The 19175-nt window shown below is 37.1% G+C and overlaps 1 long non-coding RNA gene across 1 annotated transcript in view; it reads right to left on the bottom strand.

The window, feature by feature from the left end:
- Window positions 1–1731: 1731 nt before the first annotated feature.
- The window catches only part of LOC147996660 (uncharacterized), a 45174-nt gene continuing 27730 nt past the window's right edge, over window positions 1732–19175 (bottom strand). The window contains exon 4 of the long non-coding RNA XR_015654083.1: window positions 1732–3538. This is a non-coding gene — a long non-coding RNA (uncharacterized LOC147996660). The remainder of the gene's footprint in view (window positions 3539–19175) is intronic.

Below are 19175 nucleotides of genomic sequence, written 5' to 3'. Positions count from 1 at the left end.
TTAGGTATGGGCCTTGAACTCCTAATCTTTCCAAGACTTTTAACATAAAGGGGTGTTGAGCTTTGTCAAATGCTTTCTCAGCATCTAGTAATATGATCATATAGAGTTTTTTTAGGTTGTTTACATAGTGGATTGTGATAGTGGATCTCCATATATTGAATCATCCCTGCATCCCTGGACTGAAGCCTACTTGATCATGATGGATGATCCTTTTGACGAGTTCTTGGGTTTGTTTTTGAGAATTTTATTGATTATGTTTGCATAAATATTCATAATGGAAATTGGTTTCAAGTTCTCTTTCTTTATTAGGTCTTTGTGGGGTTTAGGTATAAGTGTAATTGTATCTTTATAGAAGGAATTGGGTAGTGTTCCTTCTGTTTCTTTTTTGTGGAATAGTTTGAAGAGTATTTGTATTAGATCTTCTTTGAAGGTCTGACAGAATTCTGTACTAAGACCATCTGGTCCTGAGCTTTTTTGGGGGGAGACTTTTAATGAATGCGTCTATTTCTATAGGAGTTATGGGTCTGTTTAGATGGTTTATCTGATCCCAATTTATCTTTGGAATGTAGTGTCTGTTTAGAAAATTGTCCATTTCATGCAGATTTTCTAGTTTTGTTCAATATAGGCTTTTGTAGCAGGATTTGATGATTTTTTTTCAATTTCCTCAGTTTCTGTTGTCATGTCTCCTTTTTCTTTTCTGATTTTTTTCTTTTTTCTTTTCTTTTTCAGAGCTGGGGACCGAACCCAGGGCCTTGCACTTGCTAGGCAAGTGCTCTACCACTGAGCTAAATCCCCAACCCCATGATTTTGTTAATTTGGATTCATTCTCTATGCCCTCTGGTTAATCTGGCTAAGGGTTTATTTATCTTGTTGATTTTCTCTAAGAACAAGCTTCTGGTTTTGTTGATTCTTTGTATAGATCTTTTTGTTTCTAATTGGTTGATTTAAGCCCTGAATTTGATTATTTCCTGCCTTCTACTCCTCTTGGGTGTATTTACTGCTTTTTATTCTAGAGATTTTAGGTTAGCTGTCAAGCTGGTAGTGTTTTCTCTCTCCAGTTTATTTTTGGAGGCCCTTGGAGCTATGAATTTTCCTCTTAGCACTGTTTTCATCGTGTCCCATAAGTTTGGGTATGTTTTACCTTCATTTTCATTAAATTCTAAAAAGTCTTTCATTTCTCTCTTTTATTCTCCCTCAACATGGCATTATTCAGAAGAGCACTGTTTAGTTTCCATGTGTTAGTGGGCTTTCTGTCATTTTTATGCTGTTGTTGTTGATGGTGTTGTTGTTATTGTTGTTGTTATCATTTTTGTTGTTACTGAAGAGCAGTCTTAGTCCATGCTGATCTGGTATGATGCATGGGATTTTAATCTTCTTGTATCTATTGAGGCCTGTTTTGTGAACAATTATATGGTCAATTTTGAAGAAGGTAACATGAAGTTTTGAGAATAAGTTATATTCTTTTGTTTTAGGATGAAATGCTCTGTAGATATTTGTTAAATCCATTTAGTTCATAACTTCTGTTAGTTTCTCTGTGTCTTCTTTTAGTTTCTGTTTCCACGATCTATTGATGAGAGTCCATTGATGAGAGAGGGTGTTGAAGTCCTTCACTATTATTTTGTGAGGTCAATATGTGCTTTGAGCTTCAGTAAGATTTCTTTTATGAACGTAGATGCCTTTGCATTTGGAGCATAAATATTCTGAAGTGAGAGTTTGTCTTAGTTTATTTTTCCTTTGGTGAATATGAAGTGTCCTTCCTTATCATTTTTTGATAACTTTTGGTTGAAAGTCCATTTTACTTGATATTAGAATGACTACTCCATCTTGTTTCTTGAGACTATTTGCTTGGAAAATTGTTTTCCAGCCTTTTAATCTGAGGTAGTGTCTGTGTTGGTCACTGAGGTGTGTGTCCTGCATGCATCAAAATGCTGGGTCCTCTTTACATAGCCATTCTGCTAGGATATGTCTTTATTTGGTAATTGATTGCAAATGTTGAGTGATATTAGGAACCAATGATTATTGTTTCCTCTTCTGCTTGTTGGTAAAGATGAAATTATGTTTGTGTAGCTATCTTCTTTTGGGTTAGTTGAAAGAAGATTGATTACTTTCTAGCTTTTTCTAGTGTACATTCCATCCTTGTGTTGGAGTTTGGCATCTGTTATCTTCCATAGGGTTATATTTGTGGAAAGATATATATGAATTTTTGTCCTGGCATATCTTGGTTGCTCTGTCTATGGTAACTGAGAGTTTTGCTGGATAGAGAAGCATGAGCAGGCATTTCTGTTTTCTTTGTTTGTGCTTCATCTTCCCAGGATATTTTGGCTTTCATTGTTTCATGAGAATCTGGGTGTAATTCTAATAGGTCTGCTTTTATATGTTACTTGACCTTTTATTCCCTTAGTGCTTTTAATAATTTTTCTTTGTTTTATGCATTTGTTGTTTTGACTTTTATGTGAGGGGAGGAATTTCTTTTCTTGTTCAATCTATTTGAGTTCTGTAGGCGTTTTGTGTGATTATAGGCATCACTTTCTTTAAGATAGGGATATTTTCTTCTATAATTTCATTGAAGATGTTTACTGGCCTTTTAAGTTGGAATCTTTGCTCTCTTCTATACCTATTATCCTTATATTTGATCTTGTTCTTATGTCCTGGATTTACTAGATGTTTTGGGTTAGGAACTTTTGGATTTTTTTTTTTTTTGCATTTTCATTGGTGTTTTCTTAATGTTTTCTGTGGTATCTTCGGCTCCTGAGATTCTCTTCTATTTCTTGTATTCTGTTGGTAATGCTTACATCTATGACTCTTGATCTTTTTCCTAAGTTTTCTATCTACAGGGGTGTCCTTCTTTGTGACTTCTTTATTGTGTCTATTTTCATTTTTGGATCTTAGAAGACTTTTGTTCTTTTCCTCTACCTGTTTGTTTGTGTTATCCTATAATTCGTTAAGAGAGTTTTATATTACCTCTTTAAGGATTTCTACCTATTTACCTCTATTGTCCTGAATTTCTCTAAGGAAGTTATTTATGTCTTTCTTAAAGTCCTCTAACATCATCATGAGTTAGAGTTTAATTCAAAATCTTGCTTTATGGTATGTTGGGGTATCCAGGGATTGCTGCGGTGGGGGATCTGTGTTCTGATGATTCCACATGATCTTGTTTTATCTTGCTTACTTTCTTGCCCTTGCCATCTGCTTACTTTTGTTGTTAGCTGATCCTGCTGTCTCTGATGGTGGCTTGACCCTCCTGTAAGCCTGTGTGTCAGCACTACTTTCTCCGCATAGTATCTGGGTACAGAGAACTGTAGCTCAGGGTCAGCTCAGGGTGTGGACAGAAACCGAAAGAATCCTGTCCTAGACTGCTCCTCAGTTCCTGTGTCCAGAGGGCTCCAGACTGGTTCCTCTTGGGACAGGAATGTGAGTAGAAGAGGTGGTCTCACCAATGCTGTCACAATTGTAAGGACTTCTGAGAATCCTCTATCTTCCAGTGGGATCCATGTGCAGAGAGCTGTGGCACAGGGTCATCTCCAGTTTCAGGCAGAAACTGCAAGGTGTAAATATTACAAAATTATGACCTCTTCTTCCTTGCTTGAATTTCTAAAAGATGACTAGGTATTTAAAATTTTAAATGAAATTCACCACTACTTATAATGAATATATCCAAGTGAAAATATTGAATCATGATGATTATACTTTTAAACTCACTTCTTTTATTTAATTAATTCATTTTTATTAATATATTTGTTCATTTTATATCCTAATATCAGCTCCCCAACTCCTTCCAGTATCTCCTCACAGAGATCCTCCCACCATTCCCTCCTCAATTCTCCTCTAAAAGAATGACCCCTCCATTTGTATCACACACACACACACACACACACACACACACACACACACACACATATACACACACACATACACACACACATACACACACACATACACACACATACACACATACACACACATACACACACATACACACACATACACACACATACACATACACGCATACACACATATACACACACATACACACACATACACATACACGCATACACACATACACACACATACACATACACACACATACACACACATACACACACATACACATACACACACATACACACACATACACACACATACACACATACACACACAGACATACACACACATACACATACACGCATACACACACATACACACACATACACACACATACACACACTCACACACACTCACACACACACATACACACACACACACACACACACACACACACACACACACACACACACCGGTCACTGCAGGACTAGTTGCATCTTCTCTCACTGTTTCCAGAGAAGGTGACTCAGTTAGCAAAGCATAAAACAAGGCTGGCAACAAATTCTGGGATAGCCCCTGCCCCATTTGTTTGGGAACCTTCATGAAAACCAAGTTTCACTTGACTGCTTATATGGAGGGGCCCAGGTCCAGTCCATGCTGACTCTATGGTTGGTAGTCTAGTCTATGGAAGACTCCAAGGATCCAAATTATTTGACTATCTTGGTTCTTTTGTGATCTTTCTATGTTCTTCAGTTCCCTCAACTCTTCCCCAACTTTTCCCCAAGATTCTTCAAGCTCAATCTAACTTTTGGTTATGGGTCTCTGTATTTGTTTCCATTGGCTGATGTATGAAGTCTCTCAGAGAAGAGTTATACTAGGATGCTGTCTGCAAGTATAACAGAGTATTATTCATTTCAGGAACTGGTTCTTGCCCATGGAACGGGTCTCCATTTTGATGAGTCATTGGTTGGACATTTACGCAGTCTCTGCTCTTTTTCCCTGAATATCTTTAGGCAGGACATATTTGGATCTAAAATTTTGTGGGTGGGTTGAGGTCCTGATCACACTTTTGGGAGTCCTGTCTAGATACAGGGACATGGCTCCTTCAGGATCCATATCTTCCAATTATAGGAGTCTCACCTAGAGAATTTATCAAGCACCCTGGGGCATCCCTGACCCCAATCCCAGGTCTCTGGCACATCCTAGAGATGCCCCTACCTTTGATTTCTGTTTTTTTAATCCTCATCTTCCTACATCTAATAGCCTACCCCATTCCCCTCCCAATTCCCATTCAGTGCCCTCCTTTAGTCCACTTTCAATATCTATTTTATTTCTCTGGATAAGCATTCAACCGTCCTTCCGTGGGTCCTCCATGATATTTGACTTCTTTGTTTCTGTGGATTGTATGATGGTAATCCTATATTTTTAACTAACATCCACTAAAGGTGGGTATATGCCATGTATATCTTTTGGGGTCTTGGTTACTTCACCAGCATGATATTTTCAAGATGCATGCATTTGCTTGCAAAATGTATGATGTCCTTTTCATTCAATAACTGAGTTCCATTGTGTAATAAACCACATTTTGATTACCTATCCTTTAGTTTAGAGACATCTAGACTATATCCAGTTTCTGCCTATTATGAATAAAGCTGCTATGAACATAGTTGAATGTTTTTGTGGAATGGTGGAACATTGTTTGGGTATATGCCAAGGAGTGGTATACACTCGTCATCAAAACAGAAACTAAACAGAGAAATAATAAAGCTAACAGAGGTTATGAATCAAATGGATGAAACCAATATCTATAGAATATTTTAACCAAACACAAAAGATATAGTTTCTTCTAAGAACTTTATGGAAACTTCTCCAAAACTAAACATAGTATTTTTCAGTATATTCAGTAGATGTAAGAATATTGAAATAACCTCTGGCCATTATAAAGAAATTGGAGAGATCTCATATTACCAACTTACTGGTACACCTGAACCCTGTAAAACAGAAAGAAGCTAGTGCATCTGAAAGAAATTCATGGCAGGACATAATCAAAATCAGGCTATAATTAATAAATTAGAAACAAAGAGAACAATACAAAGAATCAAGAAAACCAAGAGCTGGTTATTTGAAAAAAAATCAACAAAATAAACAATCCCTTAACCAAACTAACTAAAAGGCCCAAAGACAATATCCAAATTAATATTAAAAATGAAAGGGGAACATAACAACTGAAGCTGAATAAATGAAAACAAATATGTCTTACTTCAAAAGCCTATATGTCAGCAAGCTTGAAAATCTTAACAAAATAATTGATTTTCTAGACAGATACCAATTACCAAGTTAAACCAAGATTAGGTAAACTATCTAAATAGTATGATAAAGCCTAAAGAAATAGAAGCAGTGATTAAAAGTCTCCCAACCAAAAAATAAAAATAAATATAAAAAATAAAAGTCCAGGGGTTGGGGATTTAGCTCAGTGGTAGAGCGCTTGCCTAGGAAGTGCAAGACCCTGGGTTCGGTCCCCAGCTCCGAAAAAAAAGAACCAAAAAATAAAAATAAATAAAAGTCCAGTGCCAGATAGATTTAGTGCAGAATTTGATCAGACCTTCAAAGAAGAGCTAATACTAAGTGCTCAACTTATTCCTAAAAACAGAAACAGAAGGAACTTTGCCAACCTCATTTTATAAGACCACGTCTCCCTGACACCTAAGCTACAGAAAGACTCAATAAAGTAAGATTTCATGACAATTTTCCTTATTAACATTGATGCAAAAGTACTGAATAAAATATTTTTAACTGAATCCAAGAACACATCAGAGACAGCATCCCTCATGATCAAATAGGCTTCATTCCAGGGATGCAGGGGTGGTTCAATATAAAAAAAAATCCACTAAACTAATGTACCATATAAAGAAACTGAAAGAAAACAGCTATATAATCATCTGATTAGATGCTGAAAAAGCCCTTGGAGAATCCAACACCCTTCACGTTAAAAGTCTTAGGGTGATCATGGAGACAAGGAGTTTATCTAAACCCAATAAAGACAATATAGAGCAAACTAATAGCTAACGTCAAATAAAATGGAGAGAAACTTAAAACAATTCCAGGAAAATCAGGGACAAGTCCAGGGTGACCACTCTCTTCCTATTTCTTAAACCAACTTCAAAACAATATAATATGTTTTATTACATATTATAAAGCAAAGTGCCAAAGAAGGATGCAATAGCTTAGAAGGAATGAGGGGTATGAGATTAAAAAATGACCATGATTAAGTAAAGATCAATACAAAACATACTCACATAACTATTAGTAAATCTAAATAGAGTGTTGCATCCTGGAGGGCAGGAACACTTAAAATAGAACCATTTACCATTCAAAAAGAGCTGGAGCCCAGCAAGCACAGATTAATTAGATCAGAAATGGTTTTCATCATGTCAAATTGAAACCCAACAGTGCACAACTACACTGTGTCATGATTCTGCTTAAATAAGGTTGTTTTACAATACTATCTAAAAACCCTATGCTTTAAAATCAACACAATTAGCAAGGGTGTCAGTATCTTTGAAACCCAGTTTTCTTTCTTCCTTTTTATTCAATGTATACTTCTCAGTGTAATAAATTCTAGGACTTTAAGAGAGCTCTGCATACAAGCAACATGACTTTAAACACAGAGCAGTGTTCCAGATTTCTAAAAGGGGGTCAATTGATACACAGATCTCAAATTTGAAATGTTTTCCCAGCACTCTAAAACGAAGACCTCTCTGTTGTATAGGAAGAAATAATACTGATCAAAATTTGAGGAGTATACAAAACCAATTCATTCATCATCAAGTGATTCAGTTTCTTGTTAGGGTCTCTACTGGTAGTACATAGTATGGAGAAGAGGTTCGTAAAGGGAAGAATATCATTTGAAAATTCCTAGACCCAATTATTGTACATAGAATTAAACCAACTAATTTAAATTATAATAAGTTTAATATATTTTGTAAATCAATAGGTGCTACTTTAAGTTGTTTGATAATAACTTAGTAGCTATCATATGAATTATTACACTTTCAATTTTTTATGTTTTCAGACTTATTTCCACTTCAGGATCTTCACCCATAATATACATGGAACAAAGATTAGGCTATAAGGTTAAGAACCCCATTCAATTAACTATACTCTATTCTTCATTGAGAAGTTGGATTAAAGAGCTTAAAATACACACACTGTGTTGATGCTCAAAATAAAGTATTCATTAAGATAGTTTAGGCTGGTTTAACCTCTTTTTGTGATTGAGGTTATTTGTGAACTCCTGATATTCTTTCATTTACCAAATGCTGAGATTATAAGTATGAGTCAAAATATATTTATCACACAGTGTTGTACAAATCCAGAGTCTTCTGTACATTAGAAAGTCTTTATCTATGTTCATTTGCATAATGAATATATAATATACACTTGCAATAATATTTTATTTGGCTCTAAAATGTAAAATTATGACACGTCAAGAAAAATAGCTGGAACTGAAAATATTATACTGGGAAAGGTTATACAGGGCTTAAACCACAAAAATAAGTTTTTTCTTTTTTTTTTTTGGAATGTAGCTCTAATGTTTTGGAGTATCATGCTTAACTTTGAGTATTAGTAATGTCAAGAAAAATTGAGGAGAACCATTGCAGAAAGACCAAATGGCACTAAGTAGTAGGATAGAAGGACACAATGGACATGAAAGTTGAAGAAGGATCGTTGGTGATGAAAAGATCTCAGCAAGAAAGGGGAGGGAATGTAATAAGAGAGAAAAAGCATAAAAGATGTTAAACTAAACTACAAATTATGAAAAAATATGAAAGTCTATTCTTTTTGTAGAGTAAGAAAAATATGAGACAAGCAACAGAGAAAGACTATGAAATACTATTTTCTGGCTAAGGTACGGTCATTGAAATTTTGCCTGACTTTGCCTTTAATAAGGCAGGAACTCTGAGTAGACATTCACCAGTAGACAAGAAGCTCATGGAATCCTAAAACTATCTGCTAGCATACTAGCTACTGATGGGATTCATGACTCATAACCAATATTTACATGTGTTTATGCACTAAGAAAAGCATCAGGTTCTCTTAGTTAGTTCTGTAGTTCTGATCACACAGATGCTCGTGGACAAACTTTGTTGACCAGAAAACAATTTCTAAGATGTGAATATTAGAAAGTTACTTGTAGGAAAGAGGTAACTAGATAATTGGGTAACACACATACAAACATTTTACATATATATATATATATATATATATATATATATATATATATATATATATATATGAGTAGAAAATGCTCCCAGAATCTATGGACTATTGAACAAAAATCTCAAGGCCAAGTGTGGGATATTTCCTTAAAATTTGATCTTCCAGCAGACCACAGAGGCCTCCAATATATTCTAATACAACTTATTTTGGTTCCCAACTTGATAGTAAGACACTTTGTCTAGAGATGCTACATGCCTTGGTCACTGAATAATAATAAATCAAGCTGAAATTTTTATTTTGAACAGAAGCCCATGACTGACCAAACTTCAGAGAATAAGTTATAGCAGAGTTCTCAGTTCTACATGGTATGTTTATAGCACCACTCCAATGTGTGAGAAGACTAAAGCAAAAAGTCTGGAGAGAATCTAAGAGCCAGAGGCTGGGCAGATATTCAACAAAAATATGTATTCTGGTTGTGGTATATGTGTTGCCCTGATGAAATTACTATAGCTATAGTTTTCTAAACAAAATATAAAATTGGTCCGTAATATTTAATTATGGATGATAAAGGACCTTCATCTCACCTTGAGGGATTATTAAGTCAATGGGTACTGTGAGAGGGGGTGTTTCCTTCTTCCATGGGTTAGCCACTCATACACATTCTGTTCTTTAGCATTCAGTCATGCTTCTTATAGGAACTTCACATTCAGTGGCTGCACCCAAACACAGGTAATGAAAGTATGATACATGTTGCACAAGAGAGAGATGAATGAAGAGCTTGACAGGAGAGGAAAACAACTAACATGTATTATATAAATAGATGAAATTCTCAAATAATAAAAAGATATATTTGTGTACCATTTGTCAATCACTATAATAAAAACAAGACACATGAGCCAGAAAAAATTAAACATGTAAATATTTTACAGTTACCAAGGTACATGGGTGAGCTTATACATCAGTGAAGGAAGTGATATTTGGTGTGATTTCTTACCTTCCATAAACTCTTGTGATAGCAAAATCTATTTTTTAATCATTGTTGATGCTGTGATATAACATAAATTTTGGGCATTGCTATTTATCTGACTACACTGTGATTGTCTGTGTTCAATAAAAAAAAAAATTCTAATTTGCCAGATGTCATCAAGCCATTATGCTTGAAAGAGAAAACAAAAACTGGGGAGTGGAACCCCACTGTTAAAGGAGAAACACGATTTCTTTTGTGGAAACATGACCTAGAAACTTGCATCTCTTTTATGCTTGGCAAATAAAAGCATGCGATTCACTTAGTAACAACTAGTTTTGAAACAGCAACCTAAAGAGTGAAAAATGCTCTTAAAATTAGAAAAAGTAGAGCAGGATAAGAAGAACAGGGCTAAATGAGGTAGTTTGTGCACAGCAGAAAATTCAATGAAAGGGATACAGGACTTAGTGGTTGCAATGGTTTATTTGAAAAAGTGATTTTCTTTCCTACATTCAAAAATGCACACTTAAGCAGAAAGAGTAACTTGATAATACTTGTGACTGAACAAAAAGTCCCAACAGCTGGGGGAGAGAGGAGGATGGGGAGAAAGCATAAAAGAGAAAAGCAGTACCAGACTGCAGGGTTTAAATTTCATTTTGATATGATCTCTCTCATATTGTTCAAAGCATTACTCTGGCCACTATTTTGAGGATGAAAGGTAGGAAGTGCAAAACTCAAATAAACAAGGCCAAGTAAAAGTTCAGTTGAAGATATCTACAAGAGCAAATGTTGGCTCAGCACAAGAAGACATTGTAAAATATAGTAATAAAACTTACGTGAATTTTAGTACAGCACAGATAGAATTCATGAATTTTGCTTGACTTGAAGGACAGAAGACAAGGCTACTGTAAAATTTATGCTTAGCAACACATACGGTGTTACAAGGGTTATCAAGAAAATACAATTCCTATTTGAAGTCACCACCTCGACACAGACAGTATACAGTCTTCTCTCTAAGTCTGTATCTTTACTGTTTGTGGAATATTTTAGAAAAGGAATTATACAGTATTGTCTGGTATACTTGTTTCTTTTCATTAGCATACTTTCACATCATTTCCATGCCTCAGTGACAACAGTTCATTGCAAAACAATGTTCCATGATTCATATCTTTATCCATTCATTCAGCATTTGGTCATGCGAAACCTCTGACTAGGTCACTTTGTATAAAATTCATTGAACATTTTTATCGAATTCCATATTTGGGCATTTGATGTTTCTGTGGATAAACTGGAGTGAGAAATGCTAAATGTATTTTAAACAAATTCCTACATTATGTTTTAAGTTATTTGTACTATTTTATGTTCCAGTGTTCACTGAAACTTTAATTTCCCATATTCTCTTGATTCCTTGTGATTGGTCTTCTTAATTTTAGTTTTTAAACTGAATATAAAGTATAATCTTATTTTAGTTTCAACTTGTATTTTCTCAGTTACTATAATTTTAGCATCTTTCTAGATTTTATACAGTTTATGAAACTTTTTTCAAAAATTTCTTATGTTTATTTTTCTTCATACCATTGAGTTATAATTATCCTTTATGCATTTTAGACGCAAGCACTCTATATTATACTTTGATAATATTTTTTCTCATCCGGTGGCATGTATTTTCATTTCACTGGACAAGAAGAAAATTTTAAAATATTTATACATTGTATACATTGTTATCTTATGTGTATGAGGATGGTACCTGTAAATATGTATGTGTATCATATGTTTGCTGAGCTCACAAAGTAGCATTAGAAAATAGCATTGTCTCCTCTGAGACTCAAATTCTAAGAGAATCTGAGATATCACATGGGTGATAAGGATCAAACAAGAATCTTCAGCAAGAGTAAAATGTGCTCTTAACCACCAAGTAGTCTCTATGACCCAACCATTCTTAACTAGGAAGCAGTACTCATTAGTCAAGCATTTATTTATTTATTTATTTATTTATTTATTTATTTATTTATTTTATTCACTCATTCCTTCCTTCATTCATTTTCATTTATTAATCTCTCTCTGTCTCTCTCTCTCTCTCTCTGTCTCTCTCTCTCTCTCTCTGTGTGTGTGTGTGTGTGTGCGCGTGTGTGTTTGTGTGTGATCACATGGATAGTCAAGGTTCATATCAGGAACATTTTTCATCACTTTTCTACCTTATCCTTTTTTAAAGTTGCTCCCTCAAATACTTTGCTGATTCAGCTATTCTAGCTTGCCAGCTTGCTTCAGGTATCTCATATATTCCTTCTTTGTCTAAAACTGCAGGCTGACAGCCCAGAACATCATTTACATTGTTTGTAGAGATCCGAGTGATCCTCCAAGATCTTGAGCACTGAGCCATTTCCAGGCAGCAAGAATGACTTTTACGGATGATTTTACTTTTATTTATGCCACAACTAAGATGTTGTTGTGCTGCATATATTTTCCCTTACAGAATTATAAAGTACCTTTAACTTTATATATTGCTGTATTCAATACTACATTACCTCATTAAAATAAAGCTAGACTAGTTGATACTTTTTTTTTTTTGGCTTTTTACAGGGATTTATTAAATGAATTAATATCTAGTGAGTGATTCACATGAATTCTCTATACATTTGATATTGATTTTTTTCTTTTCTCCATTCTTTTTTTTTTTTTTTTATTAACTTGAGTATTTCTTATATACATTTCAAGTGTTATTCCCTTTCCCGGTTTCCGGGCAAACATCCCCCTCCCCCCTCCCCTTCCTTATGGGTGTTCCCCTCCCAACCCTCCCCCCATTGCCGCCCTCCCCCCATATAGTTCACTGGGGGTTCAGTCTTAGCAGGACCCAGGGCTTCCCCTTCCACTGGTGCTCTTACTAGGATATTCATTGCTACCTATGGGGTCAGAGTCCAGGGTCAGTCCATGTATAGTCTTTAGGTAGTGGCTTAGTCCCTGGAAGCCCTGGTTGCTTGGCATTGTTGTACTTTTGGGGTCTCGAGCCCCTTCAAGCTCTTCCAGTTCTTTCTCTGATTCCTTCAATAGGGGACCTATTCTCAGTTCAGTGGTTTGCTGCTGGCATTCGCCTCTGTATTTGCTGTATTTTGGCTGTGTCTCTCAGGAGCGATCTACATCCGGCTCCTGTCGGTCTGCACTTCTTTGCTTCATCCATCTTGTCTAATTGGGTGGCTGTATATGTATGGGCCACATGTGGGGCAGGCTCTAAATGGGTGTTCCTTAAGTCTCTGTTTTAATCTTTGCCTCTCCCTTCCCTGCCAAGGGTATTCTTTTTCCTCATTTAAAGAAGGAGTGAAGCATTCACATTTTGATCATCCGTCTTGAGTTTCGTTTGTTCTAGGGATCTAGGGTAATTCAAGCATTTGGGCTAATAGCCACTTATCAATGAGTGCATACCATGTATGTCTTTCTGTGATTGGGTTAGCTCACTCAGGATGATATTTTCCAGTTCCAACCATTTGCCTACGAATTTCATAAACTCGTTGTTTTTGATAGCTGAGTAATATTCCATTGTGTAGATGTACCACATTTTCTGTATCCATTCCTCTGTTGAAGGGCATCTGGGTTCTTTCCAGCTTCTGGCTATTATAAATAAGGCTGCGATGAACATAGTGGAGCACGTGTCTCTTTTATATGTTGAGGCATCATTTGGGTATATGCCCAAGAGAGGTATAGCTGGATCCTCAGGCAGTTCAATGTCCAATTTTCTGAGGAACCTCCAGACTGATTTCCAGAATGGTTTTACCCGTCTGCAATCCCACCAACAATGGAGGAGTGTTCCTCTTTCTCCACATCCTCGCCAGCATCTGCTGTCACCTGAGTTTTTGATCTTAGCCAATCGCACTGGTGTGAGGTGAAATCTCAGGGTTGTTTTGATTTGCATTTCCCTTATGACTAAAGATGTTGAACATTTCTTTAGGTGTTTCTCAGCCATTCGGCATTCCTCAGCTGTGAATTCTTTGTTTAGCTCTGAACCCCATTTTTTAATAGGGTTATTTGTTTCCCTGCGGTCTAACTTCTTGAGTTCTTTGTATATTTTGGATATAAGGCCTCTATCTGTTGTAGGATTGGTAAAGATCTTTTCCCAATCTGTTGGTTGCCGTTTTGTCCTAACCACAGTGTCCTTTGCCTTACAGAAGCTTTGCAGTTTTATGAGATCCCATTTGTCGATTCTTGATCTTAGAGCATAAGCCATTGGTGTTTTGTTCAGGAAATTTTTTCCAGTGCCCATGTGTTCCAGATGTTTCCCTAGTTTTTCTTCTATTAGTTTGAGTGTGTCTGGTTTGATGTGGAGGTCCTTGATCCACTTGGACTTAAGCTTTCTACAGGGTGATAAGCATGGATCGATCTGCATTCTTCTACATGTTGCCCTCCAGTTGAACCAGCACCATTTGCTGAAAATGCTATCTTTTTTCCATTGGATGGTTTTGGCTCCTTTGTCAAAAATCAAGTGACCATAGGTGTGTGGGTTCATTTCTGCGTCTTCAATTCTATTCCATTGGTCTATCTGTCTGTCCCTGTACCAATACCATGCAGTTTTTATCACTATTGCTCTGTAATACTGCTTGAGTTCAGGGATAGTGATTCCCCCTGAAGTCCTTTTATTGTTGAGGATAGCTTTAGCTATCCTGGGTTTTTTGTTATTCCAGATGAATTTGCAAATTGTTCTGTCTAACTCTTTGAAGAATTGGATTGGTATTTTGATGGGGATTGCATTGAATCTGTAGATTGCTTTGGTAAAATGGCCATTTTTACTATATTAATCCTGCCAATCCATGAGCATGGGAGATCTTTCCATCTTCTGAGGTCTTCTTCAATTTCTTTCCTCAGTGTCTTGAAGTTCTTATTGTACAGATCTTTTACTTGCTTGGTTAAAGTCACACCGAGGTACTTTATATTATTTGGGTCTATTATGAAGAGTGTCGTTTCCCTAATTTCTTTCTCGGCTTGTTTCTCTTTTGTATAGAGGAAGGCAACTGATTTATTTGAGTTAATTTTATACCCAGCCACTTTGCTGAAGTTGTTTATCAGCTTTAGTAGTTCTCTGGTGGAACTTTTGGGATCACTTAAATATACTATCATGTCATCTGCAAATAGTGATATTTTGACCTCTTCTTTTCCGATCTGTATCCCTTTGATCTCCTTTTGTTGTCTGATTGCTCTGGCTAGAACTTCAAGAACTATATTGAATAAGTAGGGAGAGAGTGGGCAGCCTTGTCTAGTCCCTGATTTTAGTGGGATTGCTTCAAGTTTCTCTCCATTTAGTTTAATGTTAGCAACTGGTTTGCTGTATATGGCTTTTACTATGTTTAGGTATGGGCCTTGAATTCCTATTCTTTCCAGGACTTTTATCATGAAGGGGTGTTGAATTTTGTCAAATGCTTTCTCAGCATCTAATGAAATGATGATGTGGTTCTGTTCTTTCAGTTTGTTTATATAATGGATCACGTTGATGGTTTTCCGTATATTAAACCATCCCTGCATGCCTGGGATGAAGCCTACTTGATCATGGTGGATGATTGTTTTGATGTGCTCTTGAATTCGGTTTGCCAGAATTTTATTGAGTATTTTTGCGTCGATATTCATAAGGGAAATTGGTCTGAAGTTCTCTTTCTTTGTTGTGTCTTTGTGTGGTTTAGGTATAAGAGTAATTGTGGCTTCGTAGAAGGAATTCGGTAGGGCTCCATCTGTTTCAATTTTGTGGAATAGTTTGGATAATATTGGTATGAGGTCTTCTATGAAGGTTTGATAGAATTCTGCACTAAACCCGTCTGGACCTGGGCTCTTTTTGGTTGGGAGACCTTTAATGCCTGCTTCTATTTCCTTAGGAGTTATGGGGTTGTTTAACTGGTTTATCTGTTCCTGATTTAACTTCGATACCTGGTATCTGTCTAGGAAATTGTCCATTTCCTGAAGATTTTCAAATTTTGTTGAATATAGGTTTTTATAGTAAGATCTGATGATTTTTTGAATTTCCTCTGAATCTGTAGTTATGTCTCCCTTTTCATTTCTGATTTTGTTAATTTGGACGCACTCTCTGTGTCCTCTCCTTAGTCTGGCGAAGGGTTTATCTATCTTGTTGGTTTTCTCAAAGAACCAACTTTTGGTTCTGTTGATTCTTTCTATGGTCCTTTTTGTTTCTACTTGGTTGATTTCAGCTCTGAGTTTGATTATTTCCTGCCTTCTACTCCTCCTGGGTGTATTTGCTTCTTTTTGTTCTAGAGCTTTTAGGTGTGCTGTCAAGCTGCTGACATATGCTCTTTCCTGTTTCTTTCTGCAGGCACTCAGCGCTATGAGTTTTCCTCTTAGCATAGCTTTCATTGTGTCCCATAAGTTTGGGTATGTTGTATCTTCATTTTCATTAAATTCTAAAAGGTTTTTAATTTCTTTCTTTATTTCTTCCTTGACCAGGTTATCATTGAGTAGAGCATTGTTCAATTTCCACGTATATGTGGGCATTCTTCCCTTATTGTTATTGAAGACCAGTTTTAGGCCGTGGTGGTCCGATAGCACGCATGGGATTATTTCTATCTTTCTGTACCTGTTGAGGCCCGTTTTTTGACCAATTATATGGTCAATTTTGGAGAAAGTGCCATGAGGAGCTGAGAAGAAGGTATATCCTTCTGCTTTAGGATAGAATGTTCTATAAATATCTGTTAAGTCCATTTGGTTCATGACTTCTCTTAGTCTGTCGACATCACTGTTTAATTTCTGTTTCCATGATCTGTCCATTGATGAGAGTGGGGTGTTGAAATCTCCCACTATTATTGTGTGAGGTGCAATGTGTGTTTTGAGCTTTAGTAAGGTTTCTTTTATGTATGTAGGTGCCCTTGTATTTGGGGCATAGATATTTAGGATTGAGAGTTCATCTTGGTGGATTTTTCCTTTGATGAATATGAAGTGTCCTTCCTTATCTTTTTTGATGACTTTTAGTTGGAAATTGATTTTATTTGATATTAGAATGGCTACTCCAGCTTGCTTCTTCTGACCATTTGCTTGGAAAGTTGTTTTCCAGCCTTTCACTCTGAGGTAGTGTCTGTCTTTGTCTCTGAGGTGTGTTTCCTGTAGGCAGCAGAATGCAGGGTCCTCGTTGCATATCCAGTTTGTTAATCTATGTCTTTTTATTGGGGAGTTGAGGCCATTGATATTGAGAGATATTAAGGAATAGTGATTATTGTTTCCCTTTATATTCATATTTGGATGTGATGTTATGTTTGTGTGCTTTCATTCACTTTGTTTTGTTGCCAAGATGATTAGTTTCTTGCTTCTTCTAGGGTATAGCTTGCCTCTTTATGTTGGGCTTTACCATTTATTATCCTTTGTAGTGCTGGATTTGTAGAAAGATATTGTGTAAATTTGGTTTTGTCATGGAATATCTTGGTTTCTCCATCAATGTTAATTGAGAGTTTTGCTGGATACAGTAACCTGGGCTGGCATTTGTGTTCTCTTAGGGTCTGTATGACATCAGTCCAGGATCTTCTGGCCTTCATAGTTTCTGGCGAGAAGTCTGGTGTGATTCTGATAGGTCTCCCTTTATATGTTACTTGACCTTTTTCCCTTACTGCTTTTAATATTCTTTCTTTATTTTGTGCGTTTGGTGTTTTGACAATTATGTGACGGGAGGTGTTTCTTTTCTGGTCCAATCTATTTGGAGTTCTGTAGGCTTCTTGTATGTCTATGGGTATCTCTTTTTTTAGGTTAGGGAAGTTTTCTTCTATGATTTTGTTGAAGATATTTACTGGTCCTTTGAGCTGGGAGTCTTCACTCTCTTCTATACCTATTATCCTTAGGTTTGATCTTCTCATTGAGTCCTGGATTTCCTGTATGTTTTGGACCAGTAGCTTTTTCCGCTTTACATTATCTTTGACAGTTGAGTCAATGATTTCTATGGAATCTTCTGCTCCTGAGATTCTCTCTTCCATCTCTTGTATTCTGTTGGTGAAGCTTGTATCTACTGCTCCTTGTCTCTTCTTTTGTTTTCTATATCCAGGGTTGTTTCCATGTGTTCTTTCTTGATTGCTTCTATTTCCATTTTTAATTCCTTCAACTGTTTGATTGTGTTTTCCTGGAATTCTTTCAGGGATTTTTGCGATTCCTCTCTGTAGGCTTCTACTTGTTTATTAATGTTTTCCTGTGTTTCCCTAAGTGTGTTCATGTCTTTCTTGAAGTCCTCCAGCATCATGATCAAATATGATTTTGAAACTAGATCTTGCTTTTCTGGTGTGTTTGAATATTCCATGTTTGTTTTGGTGGGAGAATTGGGCTCCGATGATGGCATGTAGTCTTGGTTTCTGTTTCTTGGGTTCCTGCGCTTGCCTCTCGCCATCAGATTATCTCTAGTGTTACTTTGTTCTGCTATTTCTGACAGTGGCTAGACTGTCCTATAAGCCTGTGTGTCAGGAGTGCTGTAGACCTGTTTTCCTCTCTTTCAGTCAGTTATGGGGACAGAGTGTTCTGCTTTCGGGCGTGTAGTTTTTCCTCTCTACAGGTCTTCAGCTGTTCCTGTGGGCCTGTGTCTTGAGTTCACCAGGCAGCTTTCTTGCAGCAGAAAATTTGGTCTTACCTGTGGTCCCGAGGCTCAGGTTCGCTCGTGGGGTGCTGCCCAGGGTCTCTCTGCAGCGGCAGCAACCAGGAAGACCTGTGCCGCCCCTTCCGGGAGCTTCAGTGCACCAGGGTTCCAGATGGTCTTTGGCTTTTTCCTCTGGCGTCCGAGATGTGTGTGCAGGGAGCAGTCTCTTCTGGTTTCCCAGGCTTGTCTGCCTCTCTGAAGGTTTAGCTCTCCCTCCCACGGGATTTGGGTGCAGAGAACTGTTTATCCCGTCTGTTTCTTTCCGGTTCCGGTGGTGTCTCAGGCAGGTGTCCTGCTGCGCCTGGGCCCTCCTCCACGGGAGCCCAGAGGCCTTATACAGTTTCCTCTTGGGCCAGGGATGTGGGCAGGGGTGAGCAGTGTTGTTGGTCTCTTCCACTCTGCAGCCTCAGGAGTGCCCACCTGACCAGGCGGTTGGGTCTCTCTCTCACCGGGTCTGGGAGCAGAGAGCTGCTGCGGGCCGGGATCCGCGGGTGTGGGACTTCCGGTAAACACAGAACGTGCCCGGTCCTAGAGAAATTCTGCTTCCGTGTGTCCCAAGCTCACCAGGCAGCTTTCTTG

This window comes from Rattus norvegicus, chromosome 1 (genome assembly GCF_021556685.1).
Source record: "Rattus norvegicus strain SHRSP/BbbUtx chromosome 1, alternate assembly SHRSP_T2T, whole genome shotgun sequence".
Taxonomy (NCBI): Eukaryota; Metazoa; Chordata; class Mammalia; order Rodentia; family Muridae; genus Rattus; species Rattus norvegicus.
This window is presented reverse-complemented; position numbering and strand designations above follow the sequence as displayed.